The following is a 9,161-nucleotide window of genomic DNA, read 5'->3' on the forward strand; positions in this document are numbered from 1 at the left end:
AAACAAAAGACAGAGGCATTTTATAGACATCAGTAGCATGGAGAGCAGGAGGATTCCAACTCTCGGGATTTTCAACAGCCTCATGAGTTTCAGTATTTTCAATATCAGATTCAAGAGTGCGAGACGACACTTCAGTAATGATTTTACGATCAATAGTAGAGAAAGAGCGTAACAGATTGGCCATGTTTACAAACTATACCAGAGATTGACTAAAGCAGCGTTTATCTACTCAGCAATTGTAAAACAAAAGCTTTTCGAAGGCTTCCTGGCTGGCTTTAGACTCTGTCTGTAGTTTATAACTCAGGACTAGAACAGGGCTCTAATACCAATTAAAGAAGCTCATAATGGTCATTGTCCCTTTTTCCTTCTACCCCGCTTTCCCTCCGCCACCTCCATTCCTTTATTTTCCTCCTAAACCCGACAAATAACCCCTTTGGCCTTAGCCCCAAGTGCCAAAAGCCCAACCCCTCATAAAACCCTGCCATACGCCCTCACGCACTTGCTAAAAACCTTTCATCATTTCCCCGCTGTTGATTCCCTCCCGTAGATCCAACGGCTCCTGTCGCACCCAATAAAGCAACCCACTCGATCTTTCCCAACCATCTGATTACTTCCGAAAAGATCCGACGGCATTCGCTCTTATCGTGTCGTCCACTCAATCGAACGTTAGTGCACGATGAGAGTGGTTTTTCTCTCTCATTTTCCACTATGTGTTGATTGATGAGTGGAATCACACAGTCCTGTCCTTTTACCACTTAGGGCCCAAAAGTGGTGCGATCAATACCATTACCACCCAACCAAACTGCTCCCGCCCAATAATGACTGTGTAACTTCGCCTCCTGATCACCGTTCGATCTGGCCACCTAAGATCTAACGGCCCAAATTCATCCCGCTCCCACCTTGGCCGATATCCTCCGCCGAGCCATCTCCGCCGTCCATTTCCTTGATCCAACGGCTATCCTTCCCGCTCATCCATATCGTCCACTCGCCCATGTAGTCCATGTCCTCTGACCACTCCATTTGCCCGAAGGAGGAAGGTGACCAGCTTACCATTACCAGTCACTGACAGACCCCAAAAACCATATTTAACAGAAGGCATGGCCAAGGGAGAAAAGGACAGAGCATAACCCTGTAACTACATTTATCAGTTATGGAACTTCACTGGTACGAGCACTCCAACTACCTAAGAGGACAACACAACACTTGAGCAGATCGGATTCATCCACTGAAGCAAGCAAACAAAGTCAGAGACTCCATCAGGTAGTTAAATGTAGTTGGTGGTCAATTATGACCCCTCCATACCTAAATGGCCAAGTTCCTTTGTAATGTAAATCCATAAATACCCAGAAACAAGATGTAATCAGGGCTGGTGGTTGGCATTTTGATGTAAGGTTCAACTTTTGGAGACTATAGATATTTTGTCACTTGCAGCGTCTCTTCTTCATTTTCAGCTAATACAAGCTTCTTCTGCTGTTAACTGCTCACCTTCCATTTTCCTCTATTCTAAGCTTGTGCTTGATATACTGTATTCTTGATCTTATGAGGTTTAGCACTAGGTAGTTGTCATCCTATCTCTATGTTAGATTGTTGAATGCATCAATGAATAAGCTACTCAGGTTTCTTTCTATCTGATGCAAGAGAGCTGTCATCCTATCTGTGTATTAGTAGAACAGATTTACAAGTTTCTTTACTAGTTGCAGCTAGCCATCACATGGTCTTGTGCATCTGCTGGTGTGGTTAGTATTCTCCATATTCACCCAATATCTAAACTGTGAGCATTTGGTGGTCTAAATCCTTGTAGTCTGGGGGTGTTCACACATGTCTGGAGTGAAACAAAGTAGAAGTGGTTATCTGGCTTGAACAAGCATCAGTCCTTCCATTCAACCTACAACAATAGTTGAATTTATATGTTACCAGGCATCTCCGAGCTACAACCTAGGAGAGTTTCTTGGAGTGATAACAGTGTGGATGGTAAATTCACTATTTTACTTTAATTTAATTTTAATTTATAATTTAAATTTTTATTATTATTATTTTTATATAATTTGATTAACAATGTTAAACAAAAAAATACATGGCATTAAAACATCTCTATCATACTAAGCTAAAGTGCACATCTGGCAATAAAAAAATTAATTTTATAAAAAATATTTCTCTAGTTCTTCTCCTTTCTCATTTTCATACTTTGATTAAGAAAAAAATAATTACTTGCACTTCAATGCCAACTAAACAATAATGGATTTAGTTGATCTTTGAAATGAATTAATTGTTGCATTGGAAATGTGGGATTGTCCATGAATAAAGTTTCATTTTTCCTATTATTTTTGTATGTTGATAAAGAACACATGTATTGTGTAATTGTGTACAAAGTATAAAAATCAGTCCATGGCCAAGTATTCGCAAGGTCGCTGGTTGTCGGAAAATTAAGTTATGATAGGATTGCATAGAATAACCATACACTTTGTAGAGCCAAAGGCACAACATTATCAAAATGCAGTTATTTTTAAATTCTCATTGATAAGGAAAAGTTGAAATTGTAGCTAATCATAAATGACCAATGTATTTCATGTTGCTATTTGTTGTAGCTTTGTATAGAAAATATGATGGTATCCTTCTCACTTTTGGTGTGACAAAATGGAGGCTCAAACTCAAATTGTGTGATTATGATTTCCCAGTCATGTTCTCTTTGGCTCATATTGACATTCTGATTTTTATTAGTTACCAGGATATTTATCGATGCAAAATTATAACCCTTCAAGGTGCTAAATATATTGTTGTCATTTACTGCACTTCCTTTTTCCTTCTTGTGTTCCTTTGGTATTTATGATTCACCATGGAATGATTTTATGGGCTCGTCGGACTATGAAACAAAAAGTGAAATCGATGGAATAACAATTGTTACTTTCTCTGAATGAATAATTTGATTAGTTGCCCCAATCTCTTCGTCCTAGGTCGATGTGTTCATCCTACATCGATTAATTTCATTGATATGTTCATCCTGGTCTAGTATGGTAATATCTATAGATTGGAGTACCCATACAAGGAAATACTTTGAAGGCTCGTAGGGTTCCCAACCCTATTTGGGAGAAATTGCAGACTGGGGCACCAAATCAAGTCATCATGTTGGAGGACCGCCAAGTCCACAACTGAGTTGAGGAGTGTCTGTAGAGTGGAGCACATTTGCAAGTCAAGAAGTTGGAGGGCCATCGAGTACTCGACTAAGTCTAGGAGAGTATGTAAAGTGGAGTACCTACCCAAGTCAAGATGTTCCAAGTCTGTTAGATTCCTAACCAAGTCTGGAAGCATATGCATAGTGGAGCACCCACCCAAGTCGAGATATTGAAGGCCCACTAGGTTCCTAATCAAGTCTAAGAGTGTTTGCAAAATGGAGCTCCCACCCAATTCAAGATGTTAGATGCTTTCCAGGTTCTCAACCAAGACTACAAGCATTTGCAAAGTGAAACACCTACCCAAGTCAAGATGTTGGATGTCTGCCAGGTTCCCTACCAAATATAGTACCACTTGCATAAAATATCACATGTCCAAGTCAAGACTTTGGGGGTCTTGTTAGGTTCCCCACCAAGTACAGGAGCATCTACTGTAACACCCTCCTCCCACATCTACACAAGTAACTAGCCAACCGGGGTAAGCATGAGACAAGAGGCTACTATGATTGGATTCAACCTCCTATGTGACCTTAACGAAGTGGAATCAATGGAAACATCACACACAATCATCCATCATCAGCTTCAGAATCCTCAGGATGCAAGTCAATCACTCAGACAACTTGTCCCTAGGTCCCACTGATGTTCTGGACATCTTAGGCCTCAATGACTCCCATGTTATGGGTAAGAATGTGTCCAGAAACCTAAAGTCACTCGCATAGGTTTTCCTGCTAGTTGCCAGAGACTAAAATTGCCAGTTATATGCCAGTGACCCTGGGGATTAAGCTGCTTTTTCAGGCTGAGAGCCTAGGTCACTGCCCAAAATGGAGTGATATCTTAAAATCAGTAAAATTATAGGGACATAATGATGCCAAAGTAATAAGTTGAACAATACCTTAGCCAAACCCCTACTAGCCATGATGGACATTTTGTCAAACATATCCTCAACATGTAACCTACAGGTGTAAACAATAGAATTAAGTGTAGGGATCTCATACTTATCTGAGAATCGCTATGAACCATTGTTCCCTCATTTCATTCGCTGCATTATCATCTATTAGGCCATAAATACATTATCCATTCATTTACAAGCAAAAACATGTTGAGAGCCATACATAGATGTTGTCATAAAACATACATTTAACCAGCATAATAGGGATAGAAATATCATAAACATATCAGCCATAGACTCCACATATACATCAACACATTTACACATGAAAATCAAGTGAATGAATTTTTCATTAATGAATGTAATAAACCAACTCAAGATGTGACTACCACATTCCACCTGACCATAGAATGGTTGAGCCAAATCTCTCTTCACCCATTCACCCTCATGCCATATTCCAAGCATGAATGTGGGACTCAAACCAAAAGAACCAATCAGGTCATACCGAGGTTAAACCACCTCACCCTCATCAATAGAAACCAGACTTTACCATAATCCATCATAGATCACTAGGCAAGCACAATGAACAGATCATAACAAGATTTACCATTATCTCCACCCAATCACTAGGCCAAACAAGGATGGATGTTGTTAGGGTCCTATAATAATAGGATTCATAATTTTGAATTGGCTTTGGTTAGTCTTGTAATATTGTACATACTTTTTCTTTCTGTAAAATGTTTTCCATATTAAAAATTAAAAAATGTAAAGAGGGTATGTCTTAAAAGAATAATCAAAGGACAAAAAGAAAGAAAAAGTGAAAAAAGGTGAAAAATATGAACCCCAAAAAGAAATAAAACAGATCATGAAAGTGTGCAAATTCAAATGCCACTACTTTTTACTTTACTTTGTAAAATAAGGTTGTGTGTAGCTTGTCAGATATGCCACAATCCATGATGGTCAAATAGCTTAATCTTGACTTATTCATGCTTTAAATTTTATGTTGATAGATAGAGAATCAACATCTGGCCAAACTGTCTAACCTTGGCAGATCAGTAGTTAAGTAGAGAATAAAAATGAGCTCATCAGTTTAATCTGAGCCATTGGAAGTTATAAGGTTAGAATTAGATAGTTTTCTTGTCAAAAGAAAAGGAAATAAAGGCTCAGCAAGCTCAAATGCACCCAATAAAAAGAAGAAAAAATGTTAGGATAAATAAAGGGTAGGTAGAAGAAAGGTTGCAAATGCACAAGGTTGCTAAGCCAAAGAGCACATTTATCATGCTTAATCCTATGTTTCATGTGCAAGAGGATTCATGAGAAAGAAAGGATATTCACAAGCTGGTTTAACTAACTTCCCCTCATTTCACCCCCCGTGCTTATTTGCTAATTTCCCCATTACCCCTTCATCACTTATAAATCCCTTTTTTCCCCTCATTTTGAACCTTACCCCTTGGTTTCACACATTTCCCTAGTAATTACCTTTCAAAAATCATCCCCTTACCCAAAACCCCTTTTCCCTAGTGTGAAACCTATTTCCCATTGCAAATATTACCTTCCCCCCTTATTAATTTCCCTATTTTCCTTCACAACCCACAAAAACCCCTATATCCTGAGTTTTTCTCTCCCCGCTTTATCTAATTAAACAAGCCATTTCATATTTCGCCTACAAACCTCTTTTAACCCACCAACCCTTGGTGTTGTTAAAAAACCCCACCATATAACCCCTAGTCCCACTTTATTAACCCGCTGCTTATGTCAAAAATCTCGACCTTGTTAGTTAATTAATTACATTTCTGTGTAATTAAACCCTGGGCCCTACAAATCCCTTTCCCAATTCCCTCTGTTCATCTTAACCACGTGACATTCGTCTGATCTCTTGCCCCTGGATCCGATGATGCACATCCATATCGTGCGGGTTCATTATCTGGCTGATAACAGCCCGAGAGCAAGCGAGATTCGCGGTTTTGCCTGAGCCCTATTCTGCTACATTGTGGCACCAGGTGAGATCGCGTGCTCACAAAAAATACCGCCCACCTTCCAAAAGCGGTGCGATGGCCCAGAAAACCACCTCCCTACCAAAGCCGAAAACTGCCCATTGTTCATTCATAATTTCCGTGCCAAAATGTGACCATTACCTGTTAAAAGGCCAGAAAAGCCCCAATTCACTCTTTTCGCTCATTTTTCACTGCAGCTGCTGCTTAGCCATTGCGACACCCTGAGACCTCTGCGACCAAATTGACCATTGTCTGCCGCTTGAAGAAGCTCTGGACACCTAATTTAAGCAACCAGTTCACAGTTGAAGCCACTGTATCCTCTACAATCGCCACTGAACCCAGTTTGCAAGCCAGACCATCGATTTCCTGGTATTCTTTGGAAAACCAAAACGGTCCTTGAATTTGAAAGCATACAGTCTAATTGGAAGCTTAATTAATCGAATTAATAAAAGAAAATTCCCTGAATTGCAAAGAAACCTATTTATACCCCAAAACCCTTATTTTGAAGACTATAACTACCCTCTCATTGTACCAAAACTGCTATACTCAATCCTAAAACCCCTCAAAGGCTAATTCACATATGTACACCTAATTATGGCTTCCTAAATCTCTTTGGACGTGAGACCTCTGCAAGCCCCTCACCTAAACATCGACCACCTTGCATTAGCAGACAAAAATTTCCAAATAAAGGACACAGCCTCCCCTGCCTACCTTCTAAAGCTCCACTGCTTGAGTAAGGACAGATTCTTAAACCGGAATGATGACATCCACCTTTGGGAGTCTAATTTTCCCAAATATGTGTTTCCAAAAGTACATCCATTCCCAGATATTAACCAATTTTTTCATGCTTGCTACAATCCTAGCTAAAGGACCATTGTCACCCCTAACCAAAAAGTATTGTTTACCATCACTGCAGAATCCATTAACCAAATGCTGCAGGTCCAACGAAGCCCTAATGAGACCCCATTGTCTATTGGAGAATTGTTGGACTTTTATACCAAGTTAGACCTGCCCAGAATAGCCCAAATTTTCCAAACTTTCACCATTAAGGAATGTCATACTCCCACAGATAGTCCCCCTTATGCTGCCACTATTTTTTCTAAGAGAGGCAGACAAATTATTACTATGCTCTCTTGCATCTTAGGATACACCACAGATGAGCATGTGGATGAGGTTGTCCTGGCCTCCCTTTCCATCTTTAGCCCAGGCAAGCCTCCTGCTATTATTTACAACTATGATGAGTTCATTACAGGAAGGATGCATGAACAGTTCACCATATTACCTACTGAAAGAGTCTTCAAGTACTCTTCTATATTATTTCATATGTTCTTGTATTATCAATCAGATAAATTCCCTATCATCATTCAGAAGTTGGATACCAAGGGAAGTCAAAGATCAGTTATTTATTGGACACCCTTGATCCAAAAGTACTCCACTACATTCACTTATAAGGACTTCATTGGTTCATTTGTCCATCCAGTCATGAATATGCTAACCAGTAGCCCTCGGCCAAGAACAGTAAGGTGGGAGACTGGTATCTATACCAGAACCACACATAGATAAGAAGTTATGGATGCCAACTTTCCCCTTACAAACTGCTCAAATACCTCCCCATGAGGCTATTTGCACTAGAATATTTTAAGCAGATTATCAATTCTGATGAAGTCAACTTCCTAGCAGCTAGGAATAAAAGTTAATTCAAACTGAAAAATCAATTGGGCCCCTTCATTTGTAACACCATGGAAGCTGGACCAGAGGCAGATAAGATTCTGCAACAAATGAAGTTCAAAAATAGTTTTATGTGTCAGTATGTCCCTCATGGAGTCATAAATAAACTAAGGATTAAGGTCAAATTGGGACCTTTCATCCAACATCCCAGACTAGACATTGAGAGGTTTTCCAACCAATAAAAATGGTTGGAAAACACTCTAATTGACATGGATAGCATTGTAGTGGATGTAGAGAATACATTGATTAATGTAGAGAGATAGATTGATGAATGTTCCTTCTTGCGGGTTCAAGAACTAGGAGAACCAATGAACATTCCTCCTATTTTATAGACTCCTTCAAATAAGGAGAGAAACCCAAAGAGAAATAGGGAGGAGGGTTCCAGTTCTTTTATGGAAACCACTGATGATCCGTTCGAGATCAGTTACAAGAAGAGGCCCAAGCTGAATCCTGTAACTGAATAGGAGGACACCATTGAATCAATGGAAATAACTGACACTGATACAATGGTGGAAAGAAGAAAAGGTACAACATCTTCAGGAGAAGCAAAACAACCCTCAACATCTAACACTCAACTGAATGAGAGACAACTCGGTGTTGAGGTTTGTTCTTTCACTAGACCAGCAAATAAAGAAAAGGATATCAAGGACAAATACAAGGAGATCAAGTTGAGAAATGAGAAGTTGAAGGCTGAAACATATGTTGAATACTTCAAGCACACACCAGCAAACAAAATCAGGTTGATGTCAGCTTTTGACATCAAAGCAGGAAAAATGCAGGTGTCCTTCATGCATCCAACTGTCCAGCAGCCAAAGACATCAGCTGACTATAGAAAAAAATACTTTGAGGTGTTAGCCAGGGATGTTCATCCCATTGACCAGATTGAATTCCACAAGCAGGCAGGAGAGATGATCTACTCCACCTTGACAGGAAAGGCCATGGTTGCACATAAGCTGCAGAGTTCATTAGATAACATTACAACTCAATACAAATTTGAAAAGGCCTCCTCACAGGCTAAGGACAACAAGATCAAGTCATTGGAGGGCTTGCTAATTGAGTTGGGACATGATCCCAATGACATCAAGGTTGTTGAGAAATTTATCAAGAAGAAGAATGAGGAGATTGTAGCTCTCAAAAAACAACTGAAACTTCCTCATTCAAAGCACCCACAAACAAAAGAGGTCCTGGAGAGCTAGACACATTAGGAGGAGACGATGGACCTAGTGCTACAATTGAATGATTAACTAAAGGAAATGGAAAAGGAGTTAGATAGCTTGATACAATTAAACAAGATATGGAGGTTGCCCCTGCCACTGTTATCCCAACAATTACTATAGGAATACCTTCCACTTTGGCAGCATCCTTAGCTCCTACGACTCCAAT

This window comes from Pinus tabuliformis, chromosome 1_1, assembly GCF_031772625.1.
Source record: "Pinus tabuliformis cultivar Carrire ecotype Pingquan chromosome 1_1, CPIR1, whole genome shotgun sequence".
Classification (NCBI taxonomy): domain Eukaryota; kingdom Viridiplantae; phylum Streptophyta; class Pinopsida; order Pinales; family Pinaceae; genus Pinus; species Pinus tabuliformis.